General features: G+C 35.9%; 1 protein-coding gene and 1 pseudogene across 8 annotated transcripts in view; both read right to left on the reverse strand.

The window, feature by feature from the left end:
* The window catches only part of UNC80 (unc-80 homolog, NALCN channel complex subunit), a 259,417-nt gene that overhangs the window by 213,173 nt on the left and 25,843 nt on the right, over window positions 1–20,401 (reverse strand). The window lies entirely within an intron of this gene.
* Window positions 3,828–5,192, reverse strand: LOC122745658 (annotated as a pseudogene).

Genomic DNA, 20,401 nt, shown 5'->3' on the forward strand with positions numbered 1-20,401 from the left:
TGTGTATATGTATATGCATGTACACACACACATACATGTCCACGTGTGTGTATTCTAGTTCAGGTTTCTCAACCCTCAGTTGAGAGGGCTTTCTATGTAAAAATTTAAGCTTTCAAATTTTATGACTTTCCAATTTTGCCATGAAATTCAATTTATTTTAATTCAACAATGATTTGAATTGCTATGTGTCAGTGACTGCACTAGACATGAGAGACAGAAAGACAAAAACGAAAGTCTCTGTCTACAGTAATAATAATAGCTAACATTTATACAAAGCTTACTAGCCACCGTGCTAAATACATTATAATCATTTTCTCATTTGATTCTCACAACAACCCTGGGATGTAGCTGATATTATTATTCCCATTTTACAAATAAGGAAACTGAGGCAAACAGAGGTTTAAATGCCTTGCCCAGTGTCACACAGCTAGTAAGTGTATGAGGCTGGATTTGAACTCTGTTCTTCCTCATTCCAGGTCTAACACTCTTATCTACTGTTCAAGCAGTGGCAGATAACAGATATACAGGTGAATGAATACAAAATATATTTCAAGTAAACTGAAAATAATTTCAAGGGATAGCATCAGAAAACACTAACTGGGGAAATCATTAAAAGCTTTTCATAGGAAATGGCAGTTGAGCTGTTTTGGAGGCAGCTCCAGAAAGCAGAGGTAAGGATCGAGAGTATTCTAGGGATGGGAGACCCTGCAAAGACATGGGTGTGAAACATGGAATGGTGTGGGAGAGAAAGAACAAATAGACTAGATTAGTTGGAAGGTAGCATGAATGATATGAAGCAGGAAAATGAATATGGAAAAATAAGCTGGAGTAGGATTGTGAAGGGTCTTACCGCCAGAGGAACTTGCATTTTTTTTCTATAGCATCAGGGAGACATTAAAGCTTCTTATGTGCATGCCTGTGTGTGTGTTGTTTAGCATTTTATTTTCCCTCAATTACATTCAAAAACAATTGTCAACATTAATTTTTAAAACTTTTGAGTTCCAAATTCTCTCCCTTTCTTTTTCCTCACCTCTGTCATTGAGAAGGCAAAATAATATGGTATAGGTTATATATATGTAGTCATGCAAAACATATTTTTATATTAGCCATGTTGTAAAAGAAAACATAGATAAAAAACTCAAGAAAAATAAAGTTTAAAAAGTATGCTTCAATCTGTATTCAGGCACCATTAGTTCTTTCTCTGGAGATGATAGCATTTTTCATCCTAAGTCCTTCAGAGTTATCTTTGATCACTATATTGCCGAATATAGCTAAGTCATGTACATAGCTATTGTAACATGTGGTCATGTTACAATATTGCTGTTCCTTTGTACACAGGATGTTTCACTTTGCATAAATTTATGTAAGTGGTTTTAGGTTTTTCTGGGAGCATTCTGCTCATTATTTCTTTTCTTTTTATTTTTTAAATAGAAAAAAATACCATGTTGCTTTCATTCCTTGTGTAATATACTCTGCACGGTTGAACTTTTTAGTCTCATCTTTTTCTTTAAAACTTTCCAGACATGACTATTTAGAAGGGTAGAATTAGCAAATGATAATATAAAGATCTTAAATACATTCACACAGAAACAGTGTATCATGAAAAGAAAATCTAAAAAATAAAAGTAGTCTCTATTTATTCACAGTACTGTATTGCCAGGTTAGTTGGGAAGAAAAGTAAGGGAGAAATATGCGAAGATAGAGGAGCACAGAAGAAAAAGAGTTTTTCCTCCTCACCTCAACAATAAATTTGTTTTAAAAAACCAGAGCTTGTGAATAAGACTAAAATGTAGTTGGTATGCAACCTTTACTATACCTGCCTCCTTCCATTGAAGTTACCAAGAAAATATAAATAGGTTTAATATCTTCTTCATAAAGAAAATATACGACCTCACTAACATCTTCCTAACACACAGCATTGGCCAATATATAATGGCTTTATCAATTTGCTTTAATTTCCCCCTTCCCTCTACCTTCTTCTTTCCCAAATAATTCAATCCATTTTGAATTCTGGTTTGACAATATCAAAAGAAACACCCATTTTTTTCCTTAGAAGGTGATGGAAAATGTTAACAATATTTAAGGTGGACAGGAATGGTGACTAGAAAATATGAGAAAAAGGCCAATAAAGGCAGGACTGGTAACACAGTGCTTTGCTAGGGAGGAACGGATTGGCTGGAAGAGTGAGATACACTTAGTCTGAGATAATCTCTCCCCTGCCACCTCCATGAGACTTCATATTTTAGGGATAGGTGGTAAAATAAGCAACTCGAATGAGAAACAGTTTACCTGAAGACCTAAAATCTTTACCTAATGCCCTAAATTAAAGGAAATACTTTGGGGATATAATGTGACTCAGGATTATACAGAAAAAAGTAAAATGTTTCACTCTTATCCTTCAACACCAATTAGAACATTAAGGATTCTAATTTTTATGCAACTGAGATAGATAAAGGTTTAACTTGGGTTTAGACATGATTTCTTCAATGCTACAAAACAATTTGCATCTATTCACTCATAATGTATTAATGACTACCCTACCTAAATACAATGAGGGGCTGCCTCCAGGAACATAACATGTTATACATGTTTGGGGCATGGGTAAAGGAAAAGGATAAACAAAAAAGTCAAATTCTTTGTCTTCAATTTTTAGAAATAAATCAAAATTCATCAACATTTTCATTTGTTTCATATGTTAAAAGTAAAAAAAAACCCAAACCAGTCTTCAGTATCTCCATCTACCTATGACAGAAAGAGGCTCAATGGTGACATAACTACTTAAAGGGCATCCTACAGATTTGATATAAGGAACAAAAAATGCCTCCAATGCACATTATAGAGAATCTCTGTATGTATGCTCTTCCTTAGACTGTACAGCATATAGGAAAAGTAATTAAGCTACTTTATGATGTTTGCTCATTGATAAAGAAAATCCATGCAATGTAGCTACCCCTGGGTACAATGATAGAGAAATATGGGGTTCTAGTAGTAACAAGCAGAGAAATGAAAAAAGGGCTGCAAAACTATTGAGTAAATAATTCTCTTTTTATAGATATAATTCCCAGGGTTCCCTTGCTTCAAAAACATTGTATCTATGGCATAAGTATTTATAAAATGCATTTTTGCATTTAGAAAATGGGGCAAACATTAGCTCTAGAAAATAAAGGCATTGAAGAAGTGGAAAGAAAAAAAAACTCTACTCGGTTTCAATCCATCAATATGTGTTTATCACTAAGAGAGATATTTCTTCATAGGTGCCTTCCATAGTATAGAATCTACCAAGTACTGCCTGAAAATCAGAGCAGAAGAGGCCAGGTACTCTCAGTTCCCATGACCCTTTATTCAAAACTTCATTGAAGGGACAGCTGTTGATTCATTTAACGAGGTACTTTGTTTTTTTCTCTGGGGAAAAACTTGTTGAGGATCAAAGGAGGAAGAGAGAACAGGAAAACTTGCTGGAATGCCCTCCCCCCATTTCTTTTCTTTTCTTTAAAGAACTACATGAACTTTAAGAGAAAGTATCCAACAAGCTTTCTCCTTTAAGCATAGGCTTCTTTTAAAAATCACATTTTTGTGAGATTGGTCATTTGGAGAATTCAAATGCCCCTGACATTGCCCTTTCTCATCAACAAAGCAAAACATTACCAGTTGCTTAAGCCCAGATTTCTTCCAAAGTTTGAATTACATTGAGATCCTTACATTGTGAACACAGGTAGAAAGTTGATGTTCTTCTGTCAATCGTTCCAATTTCTTTACTCTTGGCTCAAGTTTTATTTATTTATTAATGTTAGTCACCAGTTAATAAGAAAAAAGATAGTTTCTAAGTGTTTTTTTCTGTTGTTTTGTTTTTAATTAAGTTAATTTGATACCACACCATCTGTTTACACATGTTCAATCTGTAGCGATTAATTATTCCTTTTTCTTGAATTCTTGGTTTCCATAGCTAGAACCTTTCTCTATTTCGGTTACTCCTATCATTCTACGGACTCCGAAGGAAGCTGCTCCAACAAATCCTAAGAATGTAAGTATCAGAAGGGGTGATCCACTTGCAAATACACCAAATGCAAAACTGAAGAGAGGAGATAGAAGGATAGTTGCCCATACGAGGAAATTCAGGCGTGTCCATGGTCTTCCCCTGGAAACACACCTTTCTGTTTGTATATCTCTTGCAAAAGCATCCTTCTCCTGATAAAGTTTATGAAACCATTTTGCTGCTTCCTTTTCATCCTGTGGGATATCTTCCAGAGGAAATCTCACACACATATCTGCTTCATACTTCTTTCCATTAAGGATCCCTAGTAATGATGGATTCTTGTTTCCTCTGAAATTGAGTGTTACATCATAGACTGCTGCAACTGTTCCCCTGAGACACTGAACTGTAGTGGTGAAGCCTTTGGTTCTGGGCAACAAATGATGTTTGAGTTTGGGTAATCCTTTAGATTCAGCCACTTCCATATTAATTCGATGCTTTGTCTCTGTAAATCGAGTTCCTTCACAATACAAGAGAAACCACATGTACTCAGGATAGTCAAGACAAAGGTTTTAATCCTTCAACAACAGTATTCCTGTCTTCTTCCCACTTTCTTTTGCAGAATATAATCTCTAGAAAGTACCATGTCCAGTCAATAAACATAAAGCAGTTCTTTCTTAGCCAGGACTTTAGAGCTCCCCAACACACTAAATCGTTCACACATGGACCAGCCACATAGGAAGTCAATTTCAAAGTTGTGATTAAGGATGATGACCACATGCTCTTTTCCAAACTTGTCCACAGTTTCCTGATCTGGGAATAAAGTACATTCTGTGCCTGACCACCATTCCAGAAGCATGACTAACTGGCTCCATAGTGAGTAGGAAAGGCGACAATTTACTCTTTGGTAAAACTGCTTGTTGATAGGCCAAAGGACAAGGGTGAAAAGCTGGATGAAGTTAACGATAAGTCCGTTTACAACAAAGACAAACCCAATGAGCAGGTGTACAACAAACTGAGTCTTCAGAAATGCAAGTAGGCCCATGGTAATCACTTAGTAGTGGGTGCAGGGTCCTTCACTTAGCACAGATGTCCAAGGCACAAAATTTAGTATGGTCAACAGTAACACCTCTTATGTTTTCCAACATTAGAGACCAAAAGTTTGGAGATTCAGCCAAAGTAGTCTTTAAGAGCAAGTGTAGATCTCTAAACACCTGCTGCGGCAGCCAACGATCTGCTCTGGGCGTCTGGTCCCGCGCCTCGGCTCCTCCATGACGTGTCAGCTCCAGCTCCCGGGTAGTTGTCGCCGCTGCCGCCTGAGCGGCTGCCCGGCTTTCCCCCCTCCCCCCCCCCCCCCCGCCGCCACAGGGGAGGGGGGTGAGGGCGCGGGAAGCCGAGGCTGCTTCGGCCGCCTGAGGTCCGCCGAGACGACTGCGGCGGCGGCTCCAGTGGGGGCTTGGGCCCCACGTCTGGAGGTCCCGGCTACCACTAGCTCCTAAGGGGTGGCTCTCATTATTTCTTATAGCATAATCATGTACCGCAATTTTCAGTCATTCCCCAATTGATGAGAATCCCCTCAGTTTCCATTTCTTTGGCACCATAAGAGCTGCTATAAATATTTTTGTGCATATAATTCCTTTTTCTTGTCATTTTAAATCCTTTTTTGGATATAGATCTAGTGACATTAAAGCTTCTTAAGCAGAAGTGATATGGTCAGAACTGAGCATTAAGAAGAGAATTTGATAAATGCATGCATGGGAGAGAAAGTGGGGCAGATTATATGGAGAGAAATCATGTAGGTGACTATGACCATAGTCCAGGGAAGAGATGAAGAGGTCCTGAACAATTGGGCCTATGTTAATGGAGAGAAGTAGATGGTGGTAATGTATCTTATGAAGGTAGAATTGAAAAGACTTGGCAAATTAATGAATGTGGAGTGGACGGTAATAGAGGACAACTCTGAGGTTGAAACTTTGGTAAATGGAAGTCTAGCAGTGTCTTTGATATATGTATAATAGTTAAGGAGGAACAAGGTTTGGTGAAAAAGATAAAATCCTGTTTTGGATGCATTGAGTTTGGCATGCCTATGGGACATCCAAATAGGTATTTTTAGCAGTCAGTTGTTGATGTAGGACTAGGGCTTAAAAACAAGATAAGAGCTAGATTTGTAGATTTGGGAGTCATCTATATAGAGATGAAAACTGATCCCATGGGAACTGACAAGATCATGAATAGAAAAAGGAGAGACTAAGATGAGATAAATTACTTTGTTTTTGAAAGTCAGAGGCAAAAATAGATTTTAAAAAACAGATTACCTATTCTTTCCAACAACAAACTGAAATAGTGGGGAAATCCTCATTACTATTATTACTTCAATGATTATTATTATTATTTTTACTATTACTAACTAGTGATTTAATAAACTAGTACATGATACTATAACATGTAAAATGATGATAGTATCTTTGTTCCCAGAAAAGTACAAAGAAGACAGGATCTAATTTAATAGTGCAAATTAGATGGAAAGTCATTTTGCTTTATTTTGAATGTAAAAATAAAGTTTAAAATTATTATTATTAGGTCTAGATTTGTGGAACTCCTGATAATAAAACTCATTTAATCAAAGCCAACCAGCAACTAGCATATAACTTATAGTTTTAGAAATTATGTTATATTAGTATTCTTTTTGATATATATCACATTCTTTAGCAATAACACATAATTGAATGGAGAAAATATCACATAGAGTTATGAGAAATTACTAATACCTCGGGAAACAGGAATAGAATGCAAAATTACCTTGTTAATTATAGAAACCATTCACAAAAATATGATGAAATTTTATAGGGTGAAATTCATGTGAATACAATCAGAGTCATGGAAATATGTGGGGGTGAAATGAATAGGGACTTCCTAAACAAAAAAATCCTTTGAAACAGGCTCAGGTATATTGGTAAACCATAAGCTAAATGAATTAGCTGTATATTACTCAATCATTCAACATTTAGTGGAGGTGGAGCCAAGATGGTGGAGGGAATTGAGCATTTCTGCTGAGCCCTCACAATCCAATCCTCTTAACAACTTTTTAAAAATGCCTCAAATAAAATTCTGAGCAGAATAACCAAATAAAATTCATAGTATCTCATTTTTCAGCTTAGCACACCTTAGGAGGATTAAAACTGCTTATGAACACTAGGGTAGGGACTGGCTGGGGGCAGCGGAGGAGGAAGCAGTACAGGCTATGGGGCTTAGAGACAATAACAGCACCCTCTGTGGTTGGCAGTAGCAGCATCAGTGGTGATACCAAGAGTGGTAAGGGGACTAAACTCCTGCTCAGACATTATGGAGGACCTCTGTGCTAGCACCAGAGGCAGGAGTAGGAGCCCTTTTGTAGTTGCTTCTCTCATTACCCAGTTCCATGGCAGAAAAGAGTAATTATGGTCTTGCAGTAAAAAGAAGAAAGAAGGGGCAGCTAGGTGGCACAGTGGATAGGGCACTGGCCCTGGAGTCAGGAATACCTGAGTTCAAATCCGGCCTCAGACTCTTAACACTTACTAGCTGTGTGACCCTGGGCAAATCACTTAACCCCAATTGCCTCACTTAAAAAAAAAAAAAAAGACAGAAGCCCTAGTTGAGTACGGACCAGAACACAAGGAGGATAGTGACTAGAACTCTCTCCAGATCACATCACCTTGGAAACACAAAAAACCTATAGGCCCCCAGACCTAGTCACAGAAAGTAAGGTTAGCCATCCCTTCCCACCCACTGAGGTGAGCAGAGTTCAACTATAAAATAAAATCCAAAATCAAGAAATAAGCCAGAAAATGAGCAAACCACAAAAAGGGAACCTAACCATAAAAATCTGTGATGGAGACAGGGAAGCTCAAGATTAAAAACTCAAAAGAAGACAGTGACATTGAAAATATCTACAAGAAAAATGCAGATTGAATACAACCCAACAAGAATTAAAAATGATTTTAATAAATCAAATAAAGGTTTAGAGGAATAATTGGGGAAAATAATTGAGAGTAATGCAAGAAAATTATGAAAAGATAATTAACAGGAGCAGCTAGGTGGTGCAGTGAATAAAGCACTGGCCCTGGATTCAGGAAGACCTAAGTTCAAATCCAGCCTCAGACACTTGACACTAACTGTGTGACCCTGGGCAAGTCACTTGACCCTCATTGCCCCACAAAAAATGAACAAATAAAGAGAATTAACAGCTTGATAAAAGAGGTAAAAAAATCTCACTGAAAAAAATAACTTTAAAATTAGAGTTGGTTAAGCAGAAGTTAATGACTCCATGATATATCGAGAAGCAATTAAACAAAGTCAAAAGTCTTAAAAAATAGAAGAAAATGTAAACTATCTCATTGGAAAAATGACTGTCCTAGAAAATAGATTCAGGAGAGATCATTTAAGAATAACTGCACTTCCTAAAAGCCAGGATCAAAGAAAGAGCCTAGATATCTTAGATCCAGAGGATAAAATAGAAATTGAAAAAAAATCTACCAATCACCTCCTAAAAGAGATCACAAAATGAAAACTCCCAGGAATGTTACAGGCAAATTCAAGAGCTCCTAGGTCAAGAAAGAAGTATAACAAGCCACCAGAAAGAAAATATTCAAATACCATTGAGTAACAGTCAGGATCACACAACATTCAGGATCTATCTCTATAAAAGGGGATTCCAGAAGGCAGAGGGTCTAGGATTATAAGCAAGAACAAACTATCCAGAAAAACTGGGTATAATCTATTAAGGGGAAGAGTTGATATTTAATAAGACAGAGGACTTCCAGGCATTTCTGAGAAAAAGACCAGAGCTGAATAGAAAAGTTGACACATGAGTGAGAAATCATAAGGGACTTAATGAAGTTAAACAGTTCACAGTCTTATATGGGGAGATAATACATGGAACTCCTAAGAACGTTATCATTATAAATTCAGTGAGGACATGAATGTGAGTTAATTTTTATTGGCATTCTCTCAAACACAGAATGAAAGGGGGAGAAAGAAAAATGCATCAGGAAAAGGGGGAAGAGAGAAAAAGGGTGAGAAAGTATTGCCCATAAAAGAGACATGCAAGGAAGAGTTTTTACAATGGAGGGGAAAGTGGAGGTAAGGAGCAGGCAATGTTTGAATCTTACCCTCATTTGATTTGGTTTAAAAAGGGAATTACACCCCCCCACACACACACACACTTATGTACTTCAGCATAAAAATTCATCTTACCCCAACAGGGAAGTGGGAGGAAAAGGGACTAAGAGAAAGGAGGTGATAAGAGAGAGCAAATTTAGGAAGACCATGATCAAAAGCTAAAACAGTTTTTTGAGAAAAGAACAGGTGAAAAAAATTAAGGACAAATAAAAGATGGAGGGAAACACACATTTAGCAATCAGAACCATGAATGTAAATTGGATAGATTCACCCATAAAGCTGAAGCAGATAGCAGAACATATTAATAACCAGAATGCAACAATTTCTGTTTGCTTGTTTGTTTTTTCCAAGAGACATACTTGAAATAGACACATATGAAGTTAAAATAAGGGGATGAAGCAGAATCTATAATGCTTCAGTTGAAGTAAAAAAATAAAAGGCAGGGGTACAAATCAAGTCTTCAGACAAAGTAAAAGCAAAAAAATACTTAATTAAAAGAAATAATCAGAGAAAATATATTTTGTTAAAAGGTAAGAATTAGAAATCAAAGGAATGCCCATAATTGGGGAATACTAAGAATTAGAAAACAAAGGTATGCCCATCAGTTGGGGAATGCCTAAACAAGTTGTACATGATTGTAACAGAACATTATTGTACTATAAGAAATGACAAGCAGTATGATTTCAGAAAGGCCTAGGAAGACATAAAAATTAATGTAGGGGCATCTAGATGGCTCAGTGGATAAAGCACTGGCCTTGGATTCAGGAGGACCTGAGTTCAAATCCAGCCTCAGATACTTGACACTTAACTAGCTGTGTGACCCTGGGCAAGTCACTTAACCCTCATTGCCCTGCAAAAAACAAAAAACAAAAACAAAAAACAAACAAACAAATAAAATTAATGTATAGTGAAGTGAGCAGAACCAAGATAATGTTGTACATAGTGACAGCAAATTTGTTCAGTGAAGAACTTTGAATGACAACTACTTTCAGCAATACAAGGATCCAAGACAATCCCAAAGGACTAATGATGAAGATACTATCCATCTCCAAAGAAAGACCTGATATTGATTGAACACAGACTGACGCATGCTATTTTTCACTTTGTTTCTTTCATTTTTTCTTTTTATTCTAGTTTTCTTGTACAAAATTAATAATATGGTAATGTTTTACATAATTGCACATGTACAACTTATATCTGATTGCTTACTGCCTCAAGGAGGGCTAGGTAGGGGGGGAGGGAAAAAGGGATAGACTTTAGAAGTTAAAATTTTAAATAAAAATGTTTATTATCAAAAAAGGTACCATAGACAATGAAGTAATATTAATTCTAAATATTTAGGCATTAAATAGCATAGCACCTCAGTTCTTGAAGGAATAGTTAAATAAGTTATAAGAAGAAATAGACAGTAAAACTATTCAGAGTCAGGGAACCTAAATTTATTTCTCTCAAAACTAGATAAATCTAACCACAAAATAAACAAGAAAGAAATTAATATGAATAGTAATTCAGAAAAGTTAGATATGATAGGCTCTGGAGAATCTTGAATAAGGGTAAAAATGAGTGTACTTTTTTCTCAACTGTGCATAGCGTCTTCATAAAAACTGACCATGCATTAGGACATAAAATCTCACAAAAACATTGGAAAAACAGAAATGTTAAATGTCTTCTTTTTTGGACCATAATGTAATAGTAATTACATTCAATAAAAAGCTGTGTATTCATAACTTAAAAATTAATTGGAAACTAAATAATCCAATGGTACAGAATTAGTGGGTCAAAGAACAAATCATTGAAACAATCAATAATTTCATTAAAGATAATACCAATGTAACAACATGCCAAAATTCATGGGATGCAGGCAGAACAGTACTTAAGGAGAAATTCATATCTCTACATACATCAACAAAAGAGAGAAAAAGCAAATTAAAAATTAGTCATACAATTAAAAACTAGAAAAAGAACAAAATAAAAATCCCCAATTAATCACCAAATTAAAAAACCTGAAAATCAAAGGAGATTGATGCAACTGAAAGTAAAAGAAAATAATAAAAATACAAAAAACCCATTGAACTAGTAAGTAAAACCATGAGTTGGTTTTATAAAAAAAATAATTAAAATAAACTATTGACTAATGATTTAAAAAAAAGAAAGAAGAAAACAAAATTACCAGTCTCAGAAATAAAAAGAGCAATTATTTGGAGCTATTTTGCCCAATTATATGCCAATAAAAGTGATAATCTAAATGACATGGATGAATATTTACAAAAATACAAATTACCCAGGATAACAGAAGAGAAAACAGAACATTTTAATAATGCTATCTTAGAAAATGAAAATATGCCAAGAATGAACTCCCTAAAGAAAAAAAAAAGTGGTCTACCAAACATTTCAACTAATTCCAATATTATATCAACTATTTGCAAAAATAAGTAAAGGAATCCTCCCAAATTGCTTCTATGACACAAATATGGTTTTATACATAAGACAGAGAGAGTAAAAGCAGAACTAAAACTATAATCTCCCTTATGAATGTTCATGAAAAAGATTTAAATAACATTCTAGGAAGAAGATTAGAGTAATCTATCACAAAGATCATACCTTATGACCATGTGTCATTTCTGTGAGGAATTCATGGTTGGTTTAATACTAGGAAAACTATTAACCCCACTGACCATATCAATAACATAAATAACAAGAAATCATATGATTATATTAATAGATGCGGAAAAAGTTTTTGACAAAATTCAAAATCCTTTCCTATTAAAAACATTAGAAAGCATAGGAAAAAGTATAGCTTTTCTTAAAATAAGTAGCATCTCTCTAAAACATAGAGCATGCATTAGCTACATTAGAAATAAACTAGAAGCATTTCCAACAAAATTAGTGCCAAAGCAAGAATGTCCATTATAACCACTACTGTTCAATATTGTATTAGAAATGCTAGCTATAGTTATAAGATAAGAAAAAGAAATTGAAGGACTTCCTCATGGGCAATGAGAAAACAAAACCATCACTTTTTGTAGATACTATGATGCCATACTTAGAGAAGCTTACAGTCAGCCAAAAAACTATTCAAAATAATTAACAACTTTAGCAACATTGCAGGATATAGAATAAACCCACATAAATCATCAGCATTTCCATATATTATCAATACACCCAGCAGGAAGGGATAGAAAGAAAATTACATTTAAAAGAACTTCAGACAACATAAAATATTTGCGAGGCTACCTGCTAAGCCAACCCAGGAATTATATGAACACAATTATAAAACACTTTTCACATGCATAAAACATAAACAACTGGAGAAGTATTAATTGCTCATGGGTAGGCCAAGCCAATATAATAAAAATAATAATACTACCTACATTTACTTATTCATGCCATACCAATCGGACTATCAAAGAATTATTTTATAGAGGTTGAACGAAAGTGATAAAATTCATCTGGAAAGAAACAAAAGGTCAAGAATTCCAAGGGGTTCAATAAAAAAAGGAAAGGAAATTGGCCTATCAGTATCCACCTCAAAGTATACTATAGAGCAGTAACTATCAAAATAATCAGGTGCTGGTTAAGAAATAGAGTGGTTGATTAATGGGATAGATTAGGCAATCTATATATACAAGTAAATGACCACAGTAACCTAGTGTTTGATAAAACTAAAAATCTAAGCTTTGGGGGCAAGAACTATATATTCAACAAAAATTGATGAGAAAACTAGAAAATAGTCTAGCACAGGCTGTGCACTCTTAACACTTGCATTCACCTATTGTTTTTACTGTGGGTGCCCATTCTCATGAGAATGTAATAAAAAGTTTTTGTCATACCAAAGTTGCCTCTGAAAGAACTTATTTTGAGAAGATGGTCAGCACCTGTTTCTCACATAATGGATATTGCATTTATTGCCTTCTTAGTGAGTGTCAGAGGGGCAAGAAGTAAAGAAAAAAATTTGGAACTGGAAATAAAATTCAAGAAAAAAATTTATAGATCAATATTAAGTACCTTCTCAGTGCTAGGAACTAGGGATACAAGTACAAGAATAAAACACGTATTATGGTCAATGAATTTATATTCTAATGGAGAAGATATGAAGTATACACACATATATACACATGATAATATGAATAATTACATAATCATACAAAAGTAGGTAAGTACAAGGTAGATTGAGTGGGAGGGCAGCAGCAGCTGGAGGATCAGATAATTCTTCACATGGAAGATAGTGCCTGAGTTGTATCTTAAATGCAGAGAGAGACTATATGAGGTGGAGGTAAGGAGGAAGTATATTTCAGGAATGGATGATGGACAGTGCCAATATATGGAGATAGGAGATGGGATGTTGTGTATGAGGAACAGAGGAATGTCCAGTTTGTCTGCAACACAGAGTACAGGAAGGAGAATAATGTCCAATGAGTACGGAAGGATAGGTTGACAAAAGGTCATGAATGATTTTTAAAAGCTAAATAGTGGAATTTATAAGTTATGCTAAAGGCAACAGGGAGCCACTGATGTTGGTTGAATATGGGGGAGTCATAGCCAGATCTGTGCTTAATGAAAATTACTTTTGAAGCAGTGTCAGACAGACAGACTGGAGTGAGAAGAGATGAGGCAGAGAAACCAATTTTGAGGCTGCTGCAATAATCTATTCAAGAGGTGATGAGAGAATGAAATAAGATAGTAGATGTGTGAGAAGTCAAAAGGGGTCAGTTGCAAGAGATGCTGGGAAGGTAGGAATGACAAGATTTAGAAACTAGATACATAGGATAAAAAGAGTGAGGAGTCAAGCCTAATGTCAAGGTTATATATCTGAGATGGCGAAAGGATAGTGGTAACTTTGATAAAAATAGGGAAGTTTAAAAGATTTGAGGGGAAATGAGTTCAGTTTTAGAAATTGCTAAATTTAAGATGTCTCTGGGATATGCAATCTGAATTGCCCAATAGGCAGTTGGTAATGTAAGACTGAAAGGAAGCTAGGTTGCTCAGTAGATAGAATGCTGAGCCTGGAGTGAGGAAGAACTGAATTCAAATCTGGATACAGCATTCACTAGCTGTGTGGCCCTGAGCAAATCACTTAACCTCTGTTTGTCTTAATCCACTGAAGAAGGGAATGGCAAACTACCCTAGTATCTTTGTCAAGGAAACCACCTACAGGATCACAAAAAGTCTGATGCAACTGAATGACTGAAAAATGCAAGACTAAAGCTCAGGGGGAGATACTTTCACAGAGATGAAAGTTAAACACATAGTAGCAGATAAGGTAATTAGGAGAGAGCATATAGAGGGAGGAGAGGGCCCAGACAGTACTTTGGGAAATATTGATAGTTATTAATCATTAAATGGATGATGAGTCATTAAAGGAGATTAAGAAGGATCAAATATAGTATGGCAGAAATTAGGCATAGACCAACATCTTATACCTTATACTAAAATAAGGTCAAAATGGATACATGATTTAGACATAAGAGGTGATACCATAGGTAAATTAGGAGAGAAAGGAATAGTGTACCTATCAGATCTTTGGAAAGGAGAACAGTTTGTGACCAAACAAGAGATAGAGTATATTATAAAATGCAAAATGGATGATTTTGATTACATTAAATTAAAAATTTTTGTACAAACAGAAGCAATGCATCCAAAATTAGAAGGGAGGCAGAAAGCTGGGAAACAATTTTTGTGGCCAGTACTTCTGATAAAGGCCTCATCTCTAAAATATATAGGGAACTAAATCAAATTTATAAGAATCCAAGTCATTCCCCAATTGAGAAATGGTCAAAGGATATGAACAGGCAGTTTTCTGATGAAGAAATCAAAGCTATCTATTCCTATATGAAAAAATGCTCTAAATCTCTAATGATTAGAGAGATGCAAATTAAAACAACTCTGAGGTACCACCTGACACCTATCAGATTGGCTAAAATGACAAAAAAGGAAAATAATAAATGTTGGAGAAGCTGTGGGAAAATTGAAACACTAATGCATTGTTGGTGGAGCTGTGAACTGATCCAACCATTCTGGAGGGCAATTTGGAATTATGCCCAAAGGGCAATAAAGCTCTCCATACCCTTTGACCCAGCAATACCACTATTGGGTCTTTTCCCCAAAGAAATCATGGAAACGGGAAAGGGACCCACATGTACAAAAATATTTATAGCTGCTCTTTACGTGGTGGCAAGGAATTGGAAGTTGAGGGGATACCCATCAATTGGGGAATGGCTGGACAAGTTTTGGTATATGAATACAATGGAATATTATTGTGCTGTAAGAAACGATGAGCAGGAGGAGTTCAGAGAAACCTGGAGGGTCTTGTGTGGGCTGATGATGAGTGAGATGAGCAGAACCAGAAGAACATTGTACACAGTATCATCAACATTGAGTGTTGATCTACTGTGATGGACTATATTCTTCTCACCAATGCAATGGTATAGAAGAGTTCCAGGGAACTCATGATAGAAGAGAATCTCCAAATCCAAGAAAAAAAAAAGAACTGTGGAGTATAGATGCTGAATGAACCATACTATTTCTTTTGTTTTTGGTGCTGTTGTTTTTTCTATTTTGAGGTTTTTCATCATTGTTCTGATTTTTCTCTTATAACATGACTAATGCAGAAATAAGATTTATGTTATTATGTGTATATATATGTATATATATGTATGTATGTGCATATATATATATATATAAAATCTATATCAGATTACCTGCTGTCTAGGGGAGGGGAGAGGGAGGGGAGGGAGGGAGGGAGAAAAATCTGAAATTGGAAAGCTTATATAAACAAAAGTTGAGAACTATCTTTACATGTAACAGGGAAAAAATAAAATATTAATTAAAAAAATATTAATTTAAAAAAATAGTAAAAAAAAAGGATAAAATAGATTAGAGGTAAACCAGAATAAAGTAGTGTCATGATAACCCAGAGGGGAGAAACTATCTATAAGGATATAGTGGTCAACAGTCTAATGCAGCAAAAAGAGAAGATTGGTCAAGATGGGTTGGGATTAAGAAAAGATCATCATATTTTGTAATTAAGAGATCAATTCTAACTTTGGAGAGAGCATTTTTGGTTAATTAAAGAGGTCAAAAACCATACTACAAAATTAAGGGATAATTGTGAAGAGAGGACATATGGGTAGTGAGTGTAGAAAATTTTTTTGAGGAATTTATCAGAGAAAGAAAAGAGCACTATAGAATGATAATTTGAGAAGATGGTAGTGACACCTGAAGGTTTTTAAAGGATGAGGAGATGTGAACATGTCTGAAGGCAATAGTGAAAGCACAAATTGATGGAGAGGTTAAAAATTTAAGAATTATTGAGAATGCATTCTCTTTGAGAAAACTGGCATTATGGCATTATTACCTTGTCAGCAGGCAATACAATGAAAGGACTTGAAGTGTTATTTTTGGTATATTTGGTATGGCTTTGTTCCTTATTTGAGCATTATATTGTTGTATGGAATTTAAAAATCAAATGTTGAAAAGATATTGAAAAATACCAAGTGAGCATCATTCATCCAGGACTAGACTTGAAATAGCTGGGAATTAGATAAAAACTGATTTTTTTTTGGAAAATTAATTCAGCCAATTGCACAAGAGAAACTCTATAAAAAGCATGTCATTAGAGAAATATATCACTTAGATAAAGAGATGGACAGTTTACATAGTGATTGTGAAGGGTAAGAGATAGGCAATATTCTCTATTGGTATCCATATAATGTCATGAGACTATGAAGAAATCTAGAAGGATCCCTGTGGTAAATTCATAGGAGGACATGGACAAGAACTATAAATGATGGATAGACAAAGAATGGGTTACAATTCATATTCTTAGAGGAAGTCCCAACAGAAGTGAGGTCACATTAACTTCAAAGACTCCATTGGACCATTAAACTTGGAAGGAGGACTTCAATGAAGTGCTGCCACATCTCTATATTTGGCCCTATAATCTGGTACTGGTTCGGAAATAGAGAGGTAGATCAGTGGAATACATAGGAACTATACTATAATAAATGACTACAGTAATGTAGTATATGATAAACCCAAGGATCCAAGCTTTTGGAACAAAAAGTCATTATTTAACAAAAACTATTGGGAAAACAGTATGGAAGAAATTAGGTATATACCAACATCTCACACCATATACTAAAATAAAGTCAAAATGGGTACATGATTTATACATAAAGGATGCTGCCATAAGAAAATTAAAGGACTATGGAATTGTCTATCTGTCAGATTTATGGACAGGGGAAGAATTTAGGACCAAAGAAGATAAGATATAGAGAATAAAATTAAATGTAAAATAAATCATTTTGATTATATAAAATTAAAAAGCTTTTGCAAAAACAGAACTAATGTAACCAAGATTACAAGGCAAGTAGAAAACTGGGAAAGAATTTTTGAAACACATATTTCTGATAAAGAACTCATTTCTCAAATATATAAAGAACTGCATCATATTTTTAAAAATACAAGTCATTCCCTAATTGATAAATGGTCAAAGGATTTGAACAGTTTTCAGATACTGTTTAAGATTTTTAACAGTGATTTGTGAAAAGTCCAGATGTTTATCAAATTTCCAGATGACACAGAGATGGGTGTTATAGAAAATACAGCAGAGGATAGTCATGGTCCAAAAAAGATACTGACAAAAAAAAAAAAGATACTGACAAGCTAGAACATTGGTCTCACTATACGAAGAATAAATCAAGGGGGCAGCTAGGTGGCGCAGTAGATAAAGCACCAGCTCTGGATTCAGGAGGACCTGAGTTCAAATCAAGCATCACATACTTGACAATTACTAGCTGTGTGACCCTGGGCAAGTCACTTAACCCTCATTGCTCCCTACATACACACACACACACACACACACACACACACACACACACACACACACACACACAAACAAAATAAATCAACTGGGGACAAATTTAAAGTCTGAGACTTAGTTTAAAAAATTATCTTTGGGGCAGTTAGGTGGCGCAGTGGGTAGAGCACCGGCCCTGGAATCAGGAGTACCTGAGTTCAAATCCGGCCTTAGACACTTAACACTTACTAGCTGTGTGACCCTGGGCAAGGCACTTAACCCCAATTGCCTCACTAAAAAAAAAAAAAAATTATCTTCACTAGTACAAGATGGGAGAGGCATGGATAGATTATTTGAAAAAAGATCTAAAGATTCAAATGTAGTTCAAAATCAATATGAGTCAGCAGTATTATATGGCAGCTCTCTTCCTCCCACTACCAAAAGAAAACCTAATATCATTTTATGTTGCATTAAAGACACAGTATCCAGGGTAAGTGGTTGAGAATTCAGGAATATACTTTTTCTTGGTCAAACCACACCTGGAGTACTGTGTTCAGTTCTATACAGCACATTTTAGGGAGAAGAGTGTTAAGTAAGAATGTTCACAGGAAGGTGACCTGGTGGTGAAGTCAGTCATTTGTTGTTTGTTCTTCATTTTCTTCCTTCCTTCCTTCCTTCCTGTGGGGCAATGAGGGTTAATTGACTTGCCCAGGGTCATACAGCTAGTAAGTGTCAAGTGTCTGAGTCTGGATTTGAACTCAGGTCCTCCTAAATCCAGGGACTGTGCTTTATCCACTGCACCACCTAGCTGCCCCCAAGAGAACCAATTATATTAGGGGATGATGTCTTGACTTGTGTGTGAATTGGAGTGAAGCAAAGATGCACTAAGTCATCAGCCTCATTCTCTCTTCCAGTTATTGAAGTCCAGTGGTAAGACAAAAAGTCAGTACAGCTGGTAATGGCCTGGGATGCAGTGGATGACTTTGGTGTCGTACCAAGTTCTAAGCATTCTACTGTGCCTGCTTCAGCTGCCTTCATGGTCATTGGAACAAATGATTCTCATCTGCCTGTTCCACATGCTTGAGGTAGACATTGCCCTACCTCACCAATGGGTCTGAGGCCTGTCAGTTACCCTCCACCTGATTTAGCTTTCTGCCAAGACAGTTTTACAGCTTCTTGGAGCCACCTGTGAGAGTCAGTAAGTATTTATCAAATGCTTATTCTGTATTAGGCACTATGCTAAGTACTAGGGGTACAAAAATTCCTGCACGTAAAGAGCTCACAGGTTAATGGGGGAGACAACATGCAAAAAACTTGTGCCAACAGGACATATATAAAAAACTGTAGATAGTCAACAGAGGGAAGGCACTAAGATTAAAGAAGACTGGGAAATGTTTCTTGCAGAAGGTAGAACTTTTGACTGGAAGGAAACCAGGGAAGCCAGTAAGGGGACATGAGGAGGAAAAGTGTTACAGGCATAAGAGTCAGTGAAAAGACCTGGAGTTGGGAGATAGAATGTCTTTTGTGAGGAATAGCAAGGAAGCCAGGGCTACTGGATCATTGAGTATGTGGGGGGTAAGTAAGTTGTTAGAAGACTGGAAAGACTGAAGGGCAAGTTATGAAGGGTTTTGTACACCAAACAGAGGATTGTATATTTGATCCTGGAAGTGATAGGGAACCAATTAGGTTAATTGAATAGGAGTGTGACATGGCCAAATCTGTTTAAGGAAGATCACTTTGATAGCTGGGTGGAGAATAGACTGTTGTGACAACTACTGTTGTTGCAGCAATTTATTGTAGTCATCCAGGTGTGAAATGAGGAGGGTTCTACATCATGGGGTAGGATAAGAGAGAAGGGTATACAGACATGTATATACATGCCTGCAATACACATATTTACATGTGCAGGTATTGATGTACACATACATGCATGTGCATAGATACATATGAATGAAATGTCAGAAAGGAAAATTAACAAGACTTAACAAGAGGTTGGATGGTATTGGAGCGAAAGAGTGGTAAGTTCAAAATGATATATAGGTTCTGAGTCTGGGTCATAGGGAGATTGATGGAACCCTCAATAGTAATATAATTGGGAATAAGAAGGGAAGATAATGAATTCACTTTTTAGACATGCTGAATTTAAGTTGTCCATAGGACATCTGGTTCAAGATGTCTGATGGGCAGTTGGAAATGTGAGACTGTAGGTCAACAGAGAAGTTAGGCATAGATAAGTAAATCTGAGGAATATCAGCAGTGAGATGATAATTGAGTCCATGGGAGTTCATGAGATCACCAAATGAAAATAGTATGGAGGGAGAAAAGAAGAGAGCTCAGGACACAGCTCTGGGGGAGACACCAGTAGAAGGCATGATCTGGAAAAAGATCTAGCAGAAGAGACTGAGAAGTGATCAAATAGGTAGGAGGAGAACTGGGATAGTAGTAGAAAATTAGAGAGAAGAGAGTACTGAGGAAAT

The sequence above is a fragment of the Dromiciops gliroides genome, chromosome 3 (assembly GCF_019393635.1).
Source record: "Dromiciops gliroides isolate mDroGli1 chromosome 3, mDroGli1.pri, whole genome shotgun sequence".
NCBI classification, from domain to species: domain Eukaryota; kingdom Metazoa; phylum Chordata; class Mammalia; order Microbiotheria; family Microbiotheriidae; genus Dromiciops; species Dromiciops gliroides.